The sequence below is a fragment of the Rhodnius prolixus genome, unplaced genomic scaffold, assembly GCF_049639745.1.
Source record: "Rhodnius prolixus isolate KJV_2025 unplaced genomic scaffold, Rpr scaffold_3, whole genome shotgun sequence".
In the NCBI taxonomy this organism is placed as follows: domain Eukaryota; kingdom Metazoa; phylum Arthropoda; class Insecta; order Hemiptera; family Reduviidae; genus Rhodnius; species Rhodnius prolixus.
This window is the reverse complement of record NW_027411603.1, coordinates 8,610,634-8,629,323: the sequence shown is the minus strand read 5'-3', so window position 1 is coordinate 8,629,323 and position 18,690 is coordinate 8,610,634. Positions and strand designations below refer to the sequence as shown.

The window sequence follows — 18,690 nt, the reverse complement described above, 5'->3', positions numbered from 1 at the left end:
AGGCGTGATTGGAGTGGACGACGACCATCCAGTGATGGAAGCCTTTAGTTCGCCCAGGTAGGCAAGCTTACACAGCAGCCATCCTAGGAGATCGGCGTTACATGTTGAGATGATCGCGTGGCCACCGCCGCTTTAGTCTGCGCTGTGGATTTGAAGGAAGTGCTTGTAGTAGACATGTTGTGGATCAGAGGGTTGTACTGACTGTGTGTAGATTGGAATGGAGTTTTGTGTAGTGAGATTGGGGATATTTCAGAGACGAAAGGAATATTTAGATCAGAGTGTATAGTATGATTGGATACGTAGAAGGGAGCGTTAACCATTGTTAGAATTTTAGACTGTAAGGTTTGAAGTCGGTTGATGTTCGATTTTTTGGCGCTTCCGTAGAGCTGTATTCCGTACGTCCATATTGGGGCAAGTAGGGTGGTATATAGATTTCTTTTGTTCGTCAAGGTCAGTTTAGAACGTTTGTCGAATAGTCTTTTCAACATTTTGAACCTGAGATTGTGGTTTACAAATATAAGTGTAAATTTTCAATTATATGATCTGTACAATATTTGTAATTTCCTTGTTAACTACATTATTCTATTTAATTTGAAAACAAATAAAATACGACTAGCTCGCTTTGATCTTGAACTATAATTGTGAACTATCCGCCGGTGAGCGCACCATTGTTCGTATCAACTCAAAGTCTATATTCGGGTTCATTCAAGACCAAATATTCGGACCTCCTCAAGACTCGTAATAGAAGAACTTAATGTCCACAGATAGTATAAGAACTAATTTCCTAGCAACTTTAACATTCGTTTTGTCATCATTCCAACAGAAAAACTTGTTCATTACCTTAACCTTAAGTTTATTCCAACCTTGAAAGGTCAGAAAAGGAAAAAGGGCATGCATCACGAAGCAGCTAAGCATGCAAAGCTTGCATCCGCTTATTGGCGTATTTAAGCTATAAATTATACCTTTACCACCCACTCTTCCTCTTAATTAATGGTTTCTCATAGTAATTAGTTTCTTTCTACTAATTTGGAAATGTAATTTTGCCATCCCATCGTTAGTTACCTACAATTATTTGTTCATTGAGCTAAGACAATTTTTGCAATTTTATTCATAATTAAGTGAAAACATTGTAAGATACAAATTTGCCATCTTTAGTTTTTACCAGAAATATTAGCTTGAGATCCTCGTAAGAAAGATACAATTGTCTTTACAAATTAGGCTTCCATCTACCTGCCATTTCCGTACAATGAACGGCCATAAGTACAGTTTTTTTTAAACGAATATAACAATTAGTAAGAAAAGTTTAACCGAAATTCTCAAATTAAAAGACTAAACCGGAAGTGTGACTGTATAGAGCTGTTTTTTTTGGGGTGGGGGTGGTTTTTTTTTGCCAATTTTTTTAAGGAAGTTAGTGAAGGGTATCAAGAGAAATTTGAATTTTTGGTTTAGATTTCTCTTGAGAAATATTGATTTTTGGGGAATAATGTACCTGATACGTCTAACGTTGAAGTCAACGACCATTTTATTAGGAATATAATTTACCTAAATTGAGAAAGACGAGTGATGAACATTTCCGCCAAATTTTAGATTTTGTATTTTGTTTGTTAGTTAATATGTATTTTCGAGATAACAAATCCAAGTTATTATGAGCCAAATCATTTTTCACCCAATACAGCTCTTAAAAAAGCCCAAAATAAATCTTTCGTTTAGAAAAAAATTATTAAATTAGGTATTTATTTATTTTATTTAATACAGCTCTATTAACCATATTGTTACGAAATAAAAACGTTACAGAGAACGGAAATTAAATATCGCTTTTTTTTTATGGCTGCCAGTATTTACAAAGCTCATGTATTGTGCATAAATAAAAATATATATTCAAGGGTTTTTTTTCCCTACAGAGCTGATATATATCTCTGACCATTCACATATATGTATTTATATTTTTTATGTGATTTTATTTCCTTCACATCTGTAAATGGTGAATATCAGGAGAATGAAGTGGGCAAGTGCTTTTAGATCGTGTGTTTTGTATGGTCCATCATCCATCATCCATATCAACTTAACCATTTCAATTCCATTTCCGGTTAGTTATACAGTTATATTGCCAGTTAAGCAGATATTGCTTTTCTCTTATTATTTATTTACAAATTAAGCGTGAGTAAACTTATTGATACATATTGCAAATGGAGTTCAATGATCTTGATACAGTCTTGGTTTCAGTCTTCTTGAAGCTGTAGGTTGGCCAAGATTGGTAAGATGATGTGGATGGCCAGTATATGAATAGTGAGGAAGAAGTTGTCTGGTTAGTTTGGTCATGTTAATGGCCTTGAATGTCGAGTTCTCTGGGTATTTATGGGCCCCTAGTTCAGTTCGATTCGTAGTACTTTATTTTGTAAAGTCTGATAGTCTTTTGGCCATTGTGTTGACAGCTGAAATCCAGATTGGGCAGGAAGTATGTTTATAGAGGTTTGAGGAGCGTCTTTGCAGAACAGTACAGTGCAGGAATGTTTCTGTTAATTAATGGATATAACTGTTTCAGTCGAGTGAATGCTAGTTGAAGTTTGTTGTCCAAGTGCAGTCTCCAAGTGAGTTGTTGTAAATCAAGGATTACGACCCAGGTAGCGCACAGTTTGATCCCTTTATTCCCTGGTTGTTGAGTTTAAGTAATGAAAATTTGGGTGAAAAATTCGCTATAAAACAAGAACAAAAATCTCAATAAAGAGCTTACTGGGTAGAAAACGTAGCTTTTAAGGCCTCAGGAGTCGCTTAAGTGGGGCATTTGAGCTCCATCCTCCAGAAATTCTTCATAAGAAGGAATTTGTCTCCCTTACTCCAGAGCAGAGTTTTAACAGTAAAGGAAATGAACAACCTCTTCATCTAAAGAAAATGCAGCAGTTAGGTGCACAGTGTTGGAAAATATCGTTGCACCAAGGTTTTAAGAAAGAAAACGAGTCGTTTTCGTGAAAATCCCTAAAAAGCAAAATTATTGATTCCGTAAAGTGGGAATCCCCGTAAACTGATCATTGCCAAAACCATATTGTGGCGACCTCTACTGAAATATAATCGGAATAATACATTTTTAATTTCCAGCGATTATTCATTTTTGAGTTATCTAACATGGGCTGAAAAGTCCCGGGCCTAACACATAGATGGCGCTAGTTGTATTGCATTCACCTCTTTTTCAGTTAGTATTAACCTTCAAAAGACAGCTGTTAAAATTTCATGATATTCTATTCATTAGTTTGTGAGTTATTGCGCTAAGAGTGACGCTACTTTTGTTATTTTCAAAACAATGGATCAAAAACAATTTCGTGTTTTAATTTTACACTGCTTCTTGATGGGAAAAAATACCGGTTCAAGCGAAGCAGTGGCTTGAAAAGTGTTATGGGGACTCTGCTCCATCAGAAACAACAACAAAACATTGGTTTGCTGACTTCAAACGTGGTCGTAGAGACACCGATGAATGCAGAACGCAGTGGACGTCTAAATGAGGCGATAACACCAGAAAACATAAAGAGAACCCACAAAATCGTTTTGAATGATCTAAAAGTGAAGTTGCGTGAGTTAGCTGACATCGTAAAGATATCAAAAGAACGTGTTGGTTTTATATTGCATGAGCATTTGACTATGAGAAAGCTCTGTTCAAAGTGGGTGCCGCGTTTGCTCACTGTTGACCAAAAACAAGAACGTGTTGATGATTCTGAGCAATGTTTGGCCATGTTTAAACGTAACAAACCGGAATTTTTGCGTCGATATGTGACAATGGATGAAACATGGATCCATCACTTCACTCCGGAATCAAAACGATCGTCATCTGAGTGGACAGCAACTGGTGAACCTCGTCCAAAGCAGCCGAAAGCACAACAATCGGCTGGGAAGGTTATGGCCTCGGTATTTTGGGATGTGCGTGGTATAATATTCATCGACTATCTTGAGAAGGGAAATACCACCAACAGTGAAAATTATATAGCGTTATTGGAGCGTTTGAAGGCCGAAATCGCAAAGAAACGACCGCATATGGCAAAGAAAAAAAATTTGTTTTATCAAGACAACGCACCGTGCCACAAGTCAATCAAAACAATGGCAAAACTACATGAATTGAACTTCGAATTACTCCCACATCCACCGTATTCGCCAGATTTGGCTCTTAGCGACTACTGGCTGTTCGCAGACCTAAAAAAAATGCTCGCCGGTAAGAAATTACGCTCGAATGAAGAAGTTATCGCTGAAACTGAGGCCTACGAGGGTCGTTTGAAAAGTCCGTGCAAAAATAAAAACTACTTAATTTTTTGGGGTAAACCTTTTTTATTTTTCAACATAGTCTCCTTTTAGGCTTATACACTTCGTCCAACGCTGCTCTAGTTTGTTGATCCCTTCCGAATAATAGGATTTGTCCAAGTCTGAAAAATAGCCATTCGTTTCTGCAATCACCTCCTCGTTTGAATAAAATCTTTTTCCCGCCAGCCATTTCTTCATATTGGGGAACAAATAGTAGTCCGAGGGAGCCAAGTCTGGAGAATAGGGGGGATGTGAAACGAGTTGGAACCCTATTTCCATTAATTTTGCGACCACAACTGCTGAGGTGTGAGCTGGTGCGTTGTCGTGATGGAAAAGGACTTTTTTGTGGGCCAATCGTGGGCGTTTTTCTTGTAGCTCGGTTTTCAAACGGTCCAATAACGATGAATAATATGCACCTGTAATAGTTTTACTCTTTTCCACATAGTCGATGAGGATTATTCCTTGCGAATCCCAAAAGACAGTCACCATAATCTTTCCGGCCGAAGGAACGGTCTTCGCCTTATTTGGCGCAGATTCCCCCTTGGTAACCCATTGTTTAGATTGTTCTTTGGTCTCAGGAGTGTAGTGATGTATCCATGTTTCATCCACAGTGACGAAACGACGCTTAAAGTCCTGCGGATTCTTCTGGAACAGCTGCAAACCGTCCTTGCAACACTTCACACGATTTCGTTTTTGGTCAAGCGTGAGCAATCGCGGCACCCATCTTGCGGATAGCTTTGTCATGTCCAAATGTTGATGCAAAATATTATGTACCCGTTCATTCGAGATGCCCACAGCACTAGCAATCTCACGCACCTTCACTCTTCTGTCATCCATCACCATATCATTGATTTTATCAATGATTTCTGGAGTAGTAACCTCAACAGGGCGTCCAGAACGTTCAGCGTCACTTGTGCCCACATGGCCACTCCGAAAATTTTGAAACCACTTATAAACTGTTCTAATCGAAGGTGCAGAGTCACCATAATGTTTATCAAGCTTCTCTTTAGTCTCTTGAGGCGTTTTGCCTTTCATAAAGTAGTGTTTAATCAACACACGAAATTCTTTTTCGTCCATTTTTTGAAAATCACTCGACTTCCTCGATTCAAACGAATGCCAAACACAAAGAAATAGACTGATCTGGCTGAAACTTGGTGTGTGTTCTTCCAAGAGATGCTACTAACTAAACATAACCTCGATACGCGCCATTGGTGCTATCTTTCTGACTTTGCACGGACTTTTCAAACGACCCTCGTATTTGAGACAAAAGTGGTATTGAAAGGTTAGAGCGGCGCTGGAATGATTGCGTTGTTCTTGATGGAAATTACGTTGATGAATAAAGCTAATTTTGAACAAAAAAAAACGTGTTTTCTTTGTTAGGCCCGGGACTTTTCATCAGCCCATCTGTTACTATGGTTACACGGGCAAACAGACAGACGACCACCACAGAGAGACCAATTTTAAAAAGCACTTTTTCCGACTCAGGTAACCACCTCAAAACGAATATTTCTGGTAAAAGCTGGAAAATAAATAATCCGCTTCCGGATACAATATACCTACTGCAAATACAATAGACTAAGAGCAAGGAAAAAGAAAAGGTTAATCCCAGTTAGGCCTCTCTCAGAGAGGTCGAACACAAGAAGCCCTCCTTTGCACGTGCAGAGCTGGACCTATCGAGTCTTGTCGTCTTATCTAATCTCACTGAATCATTAATTTTAATAGAAATGTTAATTTTCAAAGTAGAAAGAGTTAATTGTTACCGAAATTCTCTTTGGCCCAGAACAATTCTCTGATTGCACACAATAACAGTATTAATTGTTTATTAAAACCTCATTGTTCCAATACAAAAATGACAATAACATTCTGAAGTGAACATTACGAACGTATAAATTGTAATGATTTATTTGCAAGAATACATAACACTGAGAAGATGAACCGGTAGGATGCTGGGAAGATAATATTGAACAATATAAACGGCTGAGTACAAGACAAGAGGGAGAGATACCAGAGTGGAAAAGCTCTTGTATTCCGTCTGTTAGCAGCAAACAATTTCCCTTCTACATCCGGTAAACACTAAAGGAAAACACTAGATTTTCCCGGAAAATAAGATGGCAGTGACAGATTTCCTCTAATAATAGCCATCTTAAGTGTTTACATTGAAGACGTTTGTATGGTGGCTACATTTCAGTGGTAAAAGATATTTTTATTTTTTATGAATGAAACGAACTTGCTTTCGTTTCAAAAGTACGAGAAGATGAACCGTTAGGATGCTGGGAAGATAATATTGAACAATGGAAACGGCTGAGTACAAAACAAGAGGTATTTCGTACATTGAGTAAAAGTAAAGTAATCGACTATTTTTTTTAGGCGAGGCTTTAAAGTTCGACTACCAATTAGGTGTCGTGGACGGGGGCGGAAGCTCATACTTTACTACAAAATAAAAAGAAGCTACAAGCGAGATTCGAACTGAGGGATCCCGCCATTTACAAACAACCTCGCTAAAAAAAACACCAGACAAATAGTCGCCCCCTCTAAAGTTCATAGATTTTGAGATGGGACTCATTTAATGACCAACACAACTAAATATTTACGACAGAAGTAAAATTTATTTCAATTAAATTTTGAAAGAATTTATTTACTTAGCTCCAGTCATTAAGAGGTAGAAAGCTAACCTAGGAGTAGGTGAATTATTTATCACCTGGGAATGCGACCAGCTTGCACGATAATTGGGGACATGTATAGACCTGTTTCCTTTACTTAAAAAAAAACACAAATTGTTGCGACTCTGTTAAATTTTTGAAATTGCATTTTCCACCGGAAACGGGTAAAATGTTTTCCATCCTGTTTTGAAAAATATCATTAGCTAAAACTAAAATGAAGTTATTAATTAGGAAGACCGCAAAAGTCAATCTCGAACTACCATTTATCTCATTCATTGTAAAAATGGAGGCAGCAGCGCCGGGTCTGAAGATTAATTAAAAACAATTTACCCTTTATAAAGAGAATGAAATTTTATGCAAATTGATTTGTAACGCCATATTTTTTCAATTTTTATTCTAGCATTTTCAATTCATATTTGCATTATTAATTTAAACTTTGAAAATATTAACTTACTTTCTATTGAGTTAGCTCTGCATGCAATATTGAATTTTTTCACTTACCTAAAACACAATAAAACAAAAAATTAATTAATTTAATTTTTTAATTAAAGCAACAACAGGTTGGGAAACAGGAAAATGTATTGCCGTATTTACAAGCTTGCCAACTTAAAGTACAATTCAATATCAAATTCTTTTAGATTTTTTTTTGAGAAAGAACTTAGCTGGCCTTCACGACAGTAAATTCAAGACAGTATATCTGTTTACTTGGGAAAGGTGCTGGCGGAAACATAGTGGAAAGGAAATGCTCTATTACAATAATGGTTAATCAAACTCTGATGATGATAGAAAATCCGAAATTAATCAGAAGCAGGAAAAAAAAAATTGCATGTTACCAAGGATTTATTTTTTTTTAATTTATTTTGTAATTTACAATCTGCAATATAATCTGTAAATATGGAGAGAGTGATGAACTGGTGCGGGAGGAGAGCAGGAGGAGAGAAGTTACCCAGCGGTAGCACTCTCTATAGGAGAGAGGAGAATGTGAGGAGAAGAGATAGAATAATGGCGTTTAGGCCTTCAGACTGCAAGGAAGTCGCGGGGCCACTGGCGATTCAGTCGGCGAGGAGTATTAGGGATGTCAGAGGAAGCGAGAGACAGTACAAGAGGATTAGAGCTAGTCGAGAGAGTAGTATGGAATTTTTGGTATTTAGTCTTGGCGAGTCGGACTATGAAGGGAATGTTGAGAGGTCGTTGTGAAGAGTGAGGTTAGTCACCGTAGAAAGAAGCGTCAGCTATCTGTCGATAAATTGAGGTGGGAATAAAATCAACGATATCTGTTAACCTGAACCTACAAATTCCATTCACACTATCCAATGCCTTCGAAACTACTGCCATTATTATCGTTACTGGAACTGAGAATGCATGCCTTGGCCCAATGTCCAACGGAGACCGTGCTCCCTTCCTATCGACATCGGCTCAAATTTACATAGCAAGCACCCTAGACTCGAAACTGAACTTCTAAGTATTAATAAATCTCTGCTTCGAGGCACCATTACAGGAGGTGAAGCCACATGAGGGCTTCTTCCGTTGCCAGGGCTCCTAATTAAATAAAGAAAAGCTCGCTAGAAGAGCATCATTATATAGGTAATAAAATGGATTCCATTCTTCTATAAAAAAGTAAAAAGTAAAGTAATCGCCTATTTTTTCAGGCGGGGCTTAACGTCCAACTACCAGTTAGGTGTCGTGGACGGAGGCGACTAGCAAACATACTTTACTGTAAACTTCTTCTATTAACCATTAAATAAAATCCATGGCCTAAGACCGGGATCGAACCCAGTACCACAATACACATCAGCTTCGCAGGTCTCGCCTCTAACCGCTCGGCTACTGCGGCGCTTTCCATTCTTCTATAATTAAACAAATATAACCACGTAAACTACTTAATTTTAAATTGTAATTACCCTTATCAAGTAAAATTTCATAATCTAATTTATTTACTTTTTTCTTCTAACACCTGACCTCACTGTAAATCGCCAATTCGAGGTTAAATGTCAACTCTAGAGGGCGCACCAATTACCAGTTATATTGTCTTTAAGCTTAAATTAATTTAAACTTCCAGGAATTACTTAATTAGAATTTCCAAGTATAAAATATTGCCAGAAGTTTTTCCAGTTAACCTTTAGATTTTGTCTAGCGTAATAATTGAAATGCTGGAATTAACCACATTGTTTTACTTGAATTACTTAATAACATCTTCAAGAACGCAAAAGATAAAAATAATAATTAAATGCCCGGAAATGAAAAAAAGAAACAAGATGGAAGTGCGTTTTGGTTTCATCACAGGACTCGGCTACATTTTGGCCATCGAATATCCAAAACCGGAAGTGCCACTTCATTAAATGCATTTAATTTTAAACCCACAAAGTGAGAGTCAAATTTATAAAAGTCACTTTTTTTTGATGGGGTCTCAAAATGGATATTTTCAAAGAAAATTTTGTTACTATCGCAAGGATTCCATTTAGGTGAAAATTGAAGTATCCAGTAATAAGTTTAATTGCAGTGAGTAAAATTTTCTCTCATTAACAGAAAGTTTCAGTAAGAGAACAACTCGGAAAACTGCACGTAGAAACACGTATTAATTAAACGAGGCCGTGGGAAAAGTGAAGTGAAACTCAATTGGATAAATATTCTTAACTGTGAGTGAATTTGCACATATTTATTTAACTAATCGATGACGTGCCAGTTCATTAGCAATTAGTTGAAACTAAAATAAAACGTATAGTAACATTTTATTATTTAAATAGCAGTGTCATTTTATTCTATTTTAGCAATTAGCAATTTGAACATTTTTAAATTAATTATTTCCTGTAATGGTATAACTTGCTTTAATTTCCTATTTTCTCGTATTGCTAATCAAGTTTAAACAGGAACGGAGAACTGTTCATTAATCCAAGGGGAAGAAAGGATTTTTGCCAATTTCTGTCCTCATTTTTCTATCAAAGGGACTGTGGTCATCATCAGGGACTATGGTCATCATCAGGGCCTGACGCTTTACGAATCTCCTCATGAATATCAGTACGTCAACAGTGAGGAACTGAAGACCAACTGTTAAGGCAAATCTTGCAATTGCTCATAAGTATAAGCCCTGAAGATGACCTAGTCTCAAGGTCGAAAGCTTGACATTAATACAAATAAAATTAACTAAATAACTGCAATTAACAATAATCTTTCTTGACCTTAAATAGTTAGTTATTCCCGAGATTATTTTTGCCTGGAAAGACTTGCTCCAACTTAATGCTGGGCAGAATGAAATTTGAAGCCAAAGTCGAGGTGGTCCAAAGTATTCGCTGTCTTCGCTCCTGGCTTTCAAGAACAACATTAGGTTGTTGTGAGCTTTTAGGGGAGAAAGAAGATAAAGGATCACTTGAGATTTAAGTACAGCTTTTTCTTTTTTTTGAAGCTCCTGAATCTAGATTAAGAAAAGGATGTACACTTCACTTTCGATGTGATTGGCGAATCAGGCAATTAGGGTTATCCCTAACGTTGCACTTCTCGTACTGACTGAGGTTACCTGGAGAGACAGGGTTGTTACTGAACGTTTGAGAGGAGATTAATGTTTAATCTGATCTATAGTGATCTTACGTAGCACCTAGAGATGGACACAAGTTCTAAATAAAGGTGGCAGTGAGAAAACTAAAAAAAAAGTCTATTTTTTCAGTTGGGCTTTACATCCAACTACCAAATTAGGTATCGTGGACGGAGGCGACTAGCAAACATACTTTACTATAAATTTCTCATATTAACCATTAAATAAAATACAAGGCCTAGCCTAGTACCGCAATACATCTTAGCTTTGCGGGTCTAGCCTATAACCGCCTTACTTTACTATAAATTCCTCATATTAACACATTAAATAAAATGCAAGGCCTATACTAGTACCGCAATACATCTAAGCTTTGCGGGTCTAGCCTATAACCACTCGGCTACCGATGCAACTAGGATGCAGTGCCTAATAATTTCTCATTTAGAAAAACGGCTCCAATCTTTTATCTGAAATATTTTCTCAAACACTCTAACGTGCCATCCTAGTGCATTGTATGGAATTATGGCTTCCTTTTATTATTAGGAGAATTAAAAGAGTTACTTGAATTCTGTCTTTTGCATAAACTCGCGAAGTATGAATATGATGAAAGGTTGTCCATCAGTTTTTCTCCCAATTTCCCAAAAATCCTCCAACTTAGTAGGAGCTCCCTTAAATTGCCATCACTTATTAGTTAGTAATTTTCTTACATTAAAATTGACTTTAAGAGGACGAAATCCTCTTTTACAGTCCTATTTTTTGCTAAATATTTATTTCAGTTTAGCCAATTAATATTCATCTATTTTATTTTATTTTAACTGTGTCAATAAATAATTTTGATTGTTATTTTCTTAATGAAAGATATAAAATAATGAATTGGTTTTCCCAGATGAGGAAAAGACATGAAGTCGAGGGGGCAGTTAGGAACTGGAAAAGGCCGCACAGTCCCTGGTAGTCCATTGCTAGTGGCAGACATCACGGCGACATTTGTGGTGAGTTTTTTTGACAATTTTATTTCAAATTTTAACATTTAAATTCTTTTTTTTATCTGTGCTATATTATGGAAGTGCATTTCCGTTATTCAGTTTATGTGTATAAATAAATATATAATTAAAATTATTCAAGCAAAAGATATAATTACAAAATGAATTGCATTTTGAAATGTTCTTTAAGTTTTATTGCAAACTAAATAATTTAATTTTTATTTTGAATGAAAACTTAATCGGAATATCATTTTAAAATGAAAAATGGTAAATTGGGATAGATTATATTGTTTAGATTCCCTGAGCTGATTTTTTTTCAAAAAAATATTGAGCCACAATAGTTATTTATGCAACTAGAGAGAAAAGTGGTTAATTTTTTGCGGGTACATTAAACATACTTGTAAAACAAAAAATATCCTAACAAATTTAAAAGCTCAACTTTTATATATTTTGTTTTGGTACCACCGTGAGGCGATATGAGAAAGGGCAACTTTAGTAAAGTTATGCCTATTTCTTTCAGGTGGGCTCTACATGTCTTGGATTAAATTAGGGGATCTTAAACGAAGCCGATTAGTAAATATACTTTACTATAAATTCCTCATATTAAACATTAAATAAAATCCAAGGCCTAGACTAGTACCCACAATACACCTTAGCTTTGCGGGTCTAGCCTATAACTGCCTAACATATTTTACTATAAATTCCTCATATTAAACATTAAATAAAATCCAAGGCCTAGACTAGTACCCACAATACACCTTAGCTTTGCGGGTCTAGCCTATAACTGCCTAACATATTTTACTATAAATTCCTCATATTAAACTCTTTTATAAAATCCAAGGCCTAGACTAGTACCCGCGATACACCTTAGCTTTGCGGGTCTAGCCTATAACTGCCTAACATATTTTACTATAAATTCCTCATATTAAACTCTTTTATAAAATCCAAGGCCTAGACTAGTACCCGCGATACACCTTAGCTTTGCGGGTCTAGCCTATAACTGCCTAACATATTTTACTATAAATTCCTCATATTAAACATTAAATAAAATCCAAGGCCTAGACTAGTACCCACAATACACCTTAGCTTTGCGGGTCTAGCCTATAACTGCCTAACATATTTTACTATAAATTCCTCATATTAAACTCTTTTATAAAATCCAAGGCCTAGACTAGTACCCGCGATACACCTTAGCTTTGCGGGTCTAGCCTATAACTGCCTAACATATTTTACTATAAATTCCTCATATTAAACTCTTTTATAAAATCCAAGGCCTAGACTAGTACCCGCGATACACCTTAGCTTTGCGGGTCTAGCCTATAACTGCCTAACATATTTTACTATAAATTCCTCATATTAAACATTAAATAAAATCCAAGGCCTAGACTAGTACCCACAATACACCTTAGCTTTGCGGGTCTAGCCTATAACTGCCTAACATATTTTACTATAAATTCCTCATATTAAACTCTTTTATAAAATCCAAGGCCTAGACTAGTACCCGCAATACACCTTAGCTTTGCGGGTCTAGCCTATAACTGCCTAACATATTTTACTATAAATTCCTCATATTAAACTCTTTTATAAAATCTAAGGCCTAGACTAGTACCCGCAATACTCCTTAGCTTTGCGGGTCTAGCCTATAACCGCTCGGCTATCGTGGAGTAGAGTTTATTTTACTCTTTTTGATCAGCAATTCTTTTCTTATTTTTTGCAATAATTTTTCCTGAAAAATCGATTAAGGAGAGTTCGATTTGAAGTTGGTAGATCGAGTTCCCTTTTAAAGTACCAGAAAAATGTACGACTCAATGTTTTATATATAACAAAGAAAGAAGCTGTAGAAAATAACGCTCTCCACAGATATTCCAAACATGGCGACTCTTGTGAATAGATCGGGATGACAGATAGAGAATTGTGTAAATGGGCTAGTTTTAGTAAGAAAAAGTCTTGCGGGTGTGCATACAAGTTTTTTTTTTGTCTGTACATCTGTTACACTATCGAATTTCAATAGTATTAGGCTTCTCAATAAATCGCCTTAAAACGGTAACTAAAAATTTCAAAAGATAAAATAAAAATCGTTCCAAACAGGACCAACCTAAAATATATCTACAATAGAAGTATAGTCAGTCAATAATGGAGTTCTATTTCTATTTACTATTCGCGTGTTTGGCTAGCGATCCAGAGTGAATTTAGTTTACCCAGCGATCGATACATATAGTACTATTTTCTTTCAGTATCATTATTCAATATTCCATTTATAGTTTTAAAAATATTTCAGAGATATGAATCAATGCCAGTTATCAATCACTTTCCTTCCTATTAGCATTTAGATCCGGTTACAAATTAGCCATCATTCAACATAAATTATGTCAAATAATTGATCAAAAATTTAACCAAATCTGTGTTACATTATGAAAAATGTATACCTTATAAAATATCCTACATTCATCTTAATGTTACACTTTACAGGGAGGATCTGTCAGTTATTGTGGGAACGTACTAAAACAGGCTGAAAATATTGATCAGCTGGTAATGATGTAATTTTACACTTATCAGAGAGTATGAGGTGGTGCCACCCTTCACAACAAAAATAACCTTGAATAATTTGACAAACAGTTCCTGGCTCGGAATTAATTTCGTGTGGACATTTTTGGTGAGGACGCTGGAGATTGTCAATATTTGTGATGTAATTTCTCTATTTGTAATTGTTCCCCAGTAAAATCCTATCTCCTTAGAGTGTTTTTAAATGTTCTTTAATGATTAATTGTAATTTTAACTCTTTTTTGGTGACTGAATAAATAATTATGACTGAAATTGGCCTCAATCTTTCTTTCCCATTACTTATGCCAATGCAATAACCAATAAAGTAAAGAAATTGCCAATTTTTTCAGGCAAGGCTTAAACGTCCAACTACCAATTAGGTATCGTGGACTAGAGGCGGAAGCTCATACTTTATTATTAACATGTTTTTCTAATAAATAAAAAGTAGTCATACGTGAGATTCGAACTGGGGATCTTCCTTTACTAAGTCACGCTACAAAACCACTAGACCACTGAACGACCTACAACCACTACCTCTGCACAGTTCACCATTCCTGGTCCCATTTTTCTAACTTCAGATCTCTCTGTGGTTCTCTCATCAATCACTCACAAAGCACACAGCCTTGGGTGCTAACAACTCAGCTATAATTCAAAAACCTTGTGCTCTAGTCTGGTGTTTATACGGCAAGACTTTGTAAGATACTAGAAGCGCTTGAGACAATAGAATAATTAAATCTTTATTATATTATAAATATGTCCGAAAAAATAAATACACCAAGTGTCAATGTGCAGAACATTGTAACCTTCATAACAAGTAATACGTATAGAAAAGTTAAGATATGATGGATAAAGAATCCAGGAAAAAGAAAGGAAATACCTGCTGCTAGCGTAGAAAGTTAGAGAAGTATGTGTTTTAGACTTTTGAGAGTAGAGGAAATAATAGTCGTGTAGTCCAGTTTGCCTGCGTTTAACATACTTTGTCCTGAACGTGTGTAAAGCTTGAGACAGCTGGAAATACGAGAAAGGCTGGACATTGTTTTAACAACGAAGAAAGAAAACTCGATGATTGAAAGAAACATTTAGTAATAAGAGCCCAAACTAATAAAATATTAAGAATAATATTAAATAATAATTAGGTAATTAAAGTTTAAGATAAAGCGGCTAGGAGGGTGAAAGGAAATGAGGTGTAGACAAAGAGGAAGTAAGAATATTTGTTGGTTTCTTTTGGGGAGGGAGAGGAGAGTAAAAAAAATTTAAAACCATAAAAATGGGCGGGTGTTGGATGTAGAATGTTATGGGGTAAGACCGCCAGAGAAGAGCAACAATCTTGTGGTCAGAACCCCAATGAGTTCCACAATGGGACCACGGGTACGTTGAAACGAACTCACACACACAAACCAACCGTCCTGGAGTCTACACTCTAATATTGGGAGAGCAGTCTGACTGGACCAACGCCAATTTCTCTCTAGCTTGAGAAAATTGGCCTGCGTTCCACTAAATTCTTTCTACGTGAAAATCACCAGCATTATTATCAAAGAAAAGAGAAAAAATTTTCTTGATAACCTAAAAGAAAATTAGAGGAGAAATAAACTATTTCTGTGAAATACTCACAACTTCTAATTAGAAAATTAGCTAATTTGCATAAAAGGGAAAGTTGCCTAAGTCCCCTAATGGTGCTTAAATCGTACCTCAATGATTTCAAAAGTACTTTTCTCGACATACACATGGTAACAGTTATACTGTTCGGTTGTACTTTAGCGCGTAGCCAGTGGCATCTGCTTTTCCATAAATTAAGACTGTTTTGGGTAAACAAATACATTTATAGCCATTTGAGTGTAATTTCTATCTGAGGGTGTGGAAGCTCCTAAGGTCAGAAAGCACTAGTTAAATACATTTCGCTATTTTAGTGTAAGTTATACGAGTATATCCATTTGTGATTTGTTTGCCTTTTGCAGTTTTGAGAAAGATGTTTTCAAAATAGTTTTTGGTGTCTTATCTCGTACCCACTTACGCTTCTTAAGTCTTAAGACCCGGCCGCAATGAGTTTCAACTTTAGTTTTCTGGCATATTTCCTGAAATACATGTTCAATAACTAAGAGGATGATGGACACACCGTCTTAAACCTTTGGATTTTTTTTTTTAAATCAATTAAAAGTTATTATTACGAAGCCTCATCAATTCGGTAAGAACAAATCCTGGCCAAACAATTAAACAAAGTACCGTTTCGGAGTTATTGGGTAAAGAATATCAAAAATCTGTTTGCACGGACATCACCATAAACGTCTTTAAATCTACAAGATTGTAGCCATGTAATAGACACATGTCTTTCGGGGATGAAGACTTCTCTGCTTCAATGATAAATAATGAGGATTCATTGTCCAAACCAATCCAGAAGAGAATACTGAAATTGAAGAAACTTGAAAGTCCGTCAGCCGACCCACTTCCATCGACCTCTAGGACAACACCTACACAAATCGTGACAAATACTGGAATTTGAAACACTTGCTGTCGATATTATTCTCTCAGATTCAGTCTCCAACTTATCACGTCAGACTTCGAGTGAAAATTAAGGCAAATTTAAATTTGCAGGCTCCAGTTTCACGACCAAATATATTTATTTGGAAGTAAACCATATATTTATTTAATTTTAGCTTGAGGTACGACTTAAGCAGTCGGTGGTACGACTTAAGGTACTGGTTTCCTTAGTCGTACCGATAAATAAAACCAAGGTTTATTAAGGTTTCCAATGATCCCATAAGTATGTATTTACTTATATATTCTCGTGATATCTGAGTACGTTTTTTTAAGGGGTACGACTTGAGCAACCTGACCCTAAAACTATCTGATAAATTCTATAAATATTTTTTAGATACATATGAAAAATAAATACATTTGGACTAATCTATTCGAAACCCAATAAATTGTGTATGGGGGAATTGGAATATATTCTGCAAACTCATTTATAACTCAATATGATGCTCTTGTTTTTTTTGAAGCAAAGCAGAAGGAGAGTAAGTGACCTACATGGGCTTATCGATAGTTATTGTGCTGGTGTCGCCATGTTTTATGAATTACCTGTAGTGGTGGCTGGCACTTGTCATACCAAAAAGTTTTACCTTAAATATCTGGCCATGGTTGTTTATGAATGACCACGATGTTATGAATGGTTTGAAATTAACATGGAATGTTTTTTTATAGCATCATTCATAATATATTAAACATTAATTAATGAATGCCCTTTGACAAAAAATAAAAAATAAAAATTAAATAAAATAGCGTGATTTATTCACACGGCTTTTTGTAACTAGAATTCTCAAGGTCTCGAACTTACACATCAATTTAGTAATACTTGCTCTTTGATAATCTAAACCTACGAGCCCTGCATAAACGCCGAGGAGAGCAGAAGTCCTCTTCTTCTAGTTTCAAAGAAGCTTCCGCTCTTAGAGCTTCCTGTTCAAGTTCTAGCCAGTTCTAAGCATCTTGAAAGGCAAAACTGTTAATGTTTACGTTTCGAGATAGGGATCATACTCCTGAAGTACAATCTTTTTATTTAGCAACAGAGTCGTGGAAAACCGGGTCATTTTCACTGCGCAGGTAATCTAGCTTCTTACTAAACATGTAAGGAAGTTAGTGCAGTTCAGGTCGATGCCTGGACACCATCTAAAAACTGTCTTAACTCTCAGGAATGCCACCAGTGTAACGCTGTCAGCTTCCGAACAGAGTTCTCTGGAGGAATTTTAGAGCATTGAACTTTTAAGACCATGTCAACCATTGCTGAATGACAGCCCTCCAAAAAGTTAGACTTCTCTGAAAGGGAAAGAATTACGAGATAAAGTTTGGAGCTACACCATGAGGGTGGAAATTCTTTTCTGAAGATGGAGTAACTACTTCCGGACAAATGAATTTATGAGATAAAGGGGGGGGGTGAGCTAGATGAACGCATGAGTGTAGGGTGCCCATGGCAATGTTCAGGTCGAAGCCTGGACTCTGTCTAAGAGCAGTTGTAACTGTTAGGAATGTTATCAATGCATTAAGCAGGCGAACAATAGAATACGACACTTGAAAGAGATCCGAATTAAGTTACAAACGGTTGCTGCAAACGGCTAGCAAGGGCTGACGTATCAGCGGGGTAATCAAGAACGTAAACTAATGCCCTAAAATAGCAAATACCTTCCCGGACACACACTGCACAAATAGCTAGAATAAAGTAAGCTAAGTGACTCCTTTTACCTTCTAGGGCACAATCCCTTTTAGTTATTCCTAAACAAGGAGGAATGACCCCTGGCTCTCCGAGGACAATATTAGGAGAGAGGTCCGACTATTTCCGGTTTTAGAGTGTTAGATCTCAAATTACAAACCCTCACGACATAGCTTCAGCTTCAAATGAAGCAAATACAGACGAAAAAGACTGTTTCACGGAAACTTGAGCTGTCAACTCAAATTGCCTTACAAAATAATTTTAAATAGTATGGAAGACTGTTCTGTAAATATCGCAGCAAAGATTGATGAGCTCTAGCACTTCTAACATTTGGATTCAGGTACAATCTACTTTACGGCTATGAAGCCTTAAAATGTGGTGTTCAGAAAAAGGCTTCCGCAAAAGATACTTCAAAACTAGGATCTCTGGGTTCCTTTTTTTCTTTTGGGTGGAAGTAATAGGGTTGGTCTATTGGTTGGTTACTTTTGCGAGGAAGTCTATGGTATG

General features: G+C 36.2%; 2 protein-coding genes across 8 annotated transcripts in view; one reads left to right on the top strand and one right to left on the bottom strand.

Moving 5' to 3' along the window:
* Window positions 1–18,690, bottom strand: part of LOC141453470 (uncharacterized) — a 337,574-nt gene that overhangs the window by 74,185 nt on the left and 244,699 nt on the right. The window lies entirely within an intron of this gene.
* LOC141453471 (uncharacterized) overlaps window positions 1–18,690 on the top strand; it is a 291,215-nt gene that overhangs the window by 37,020 nt on the left and 235,505 nt on the right. For all 4 annotated transcript variants that reach the window (XM_074126767.1, XM_074126774.1, XM_074126769.1 and 1 more), the window contains exon 2: window positions 11,351–11,453. The gene's annotated coding sequence lies outside the window, so the exon portion shown is untranslated. The remainder of the gene's footprint in view (window positions 1–11,350; window positions 11,454–18,690) is intronic.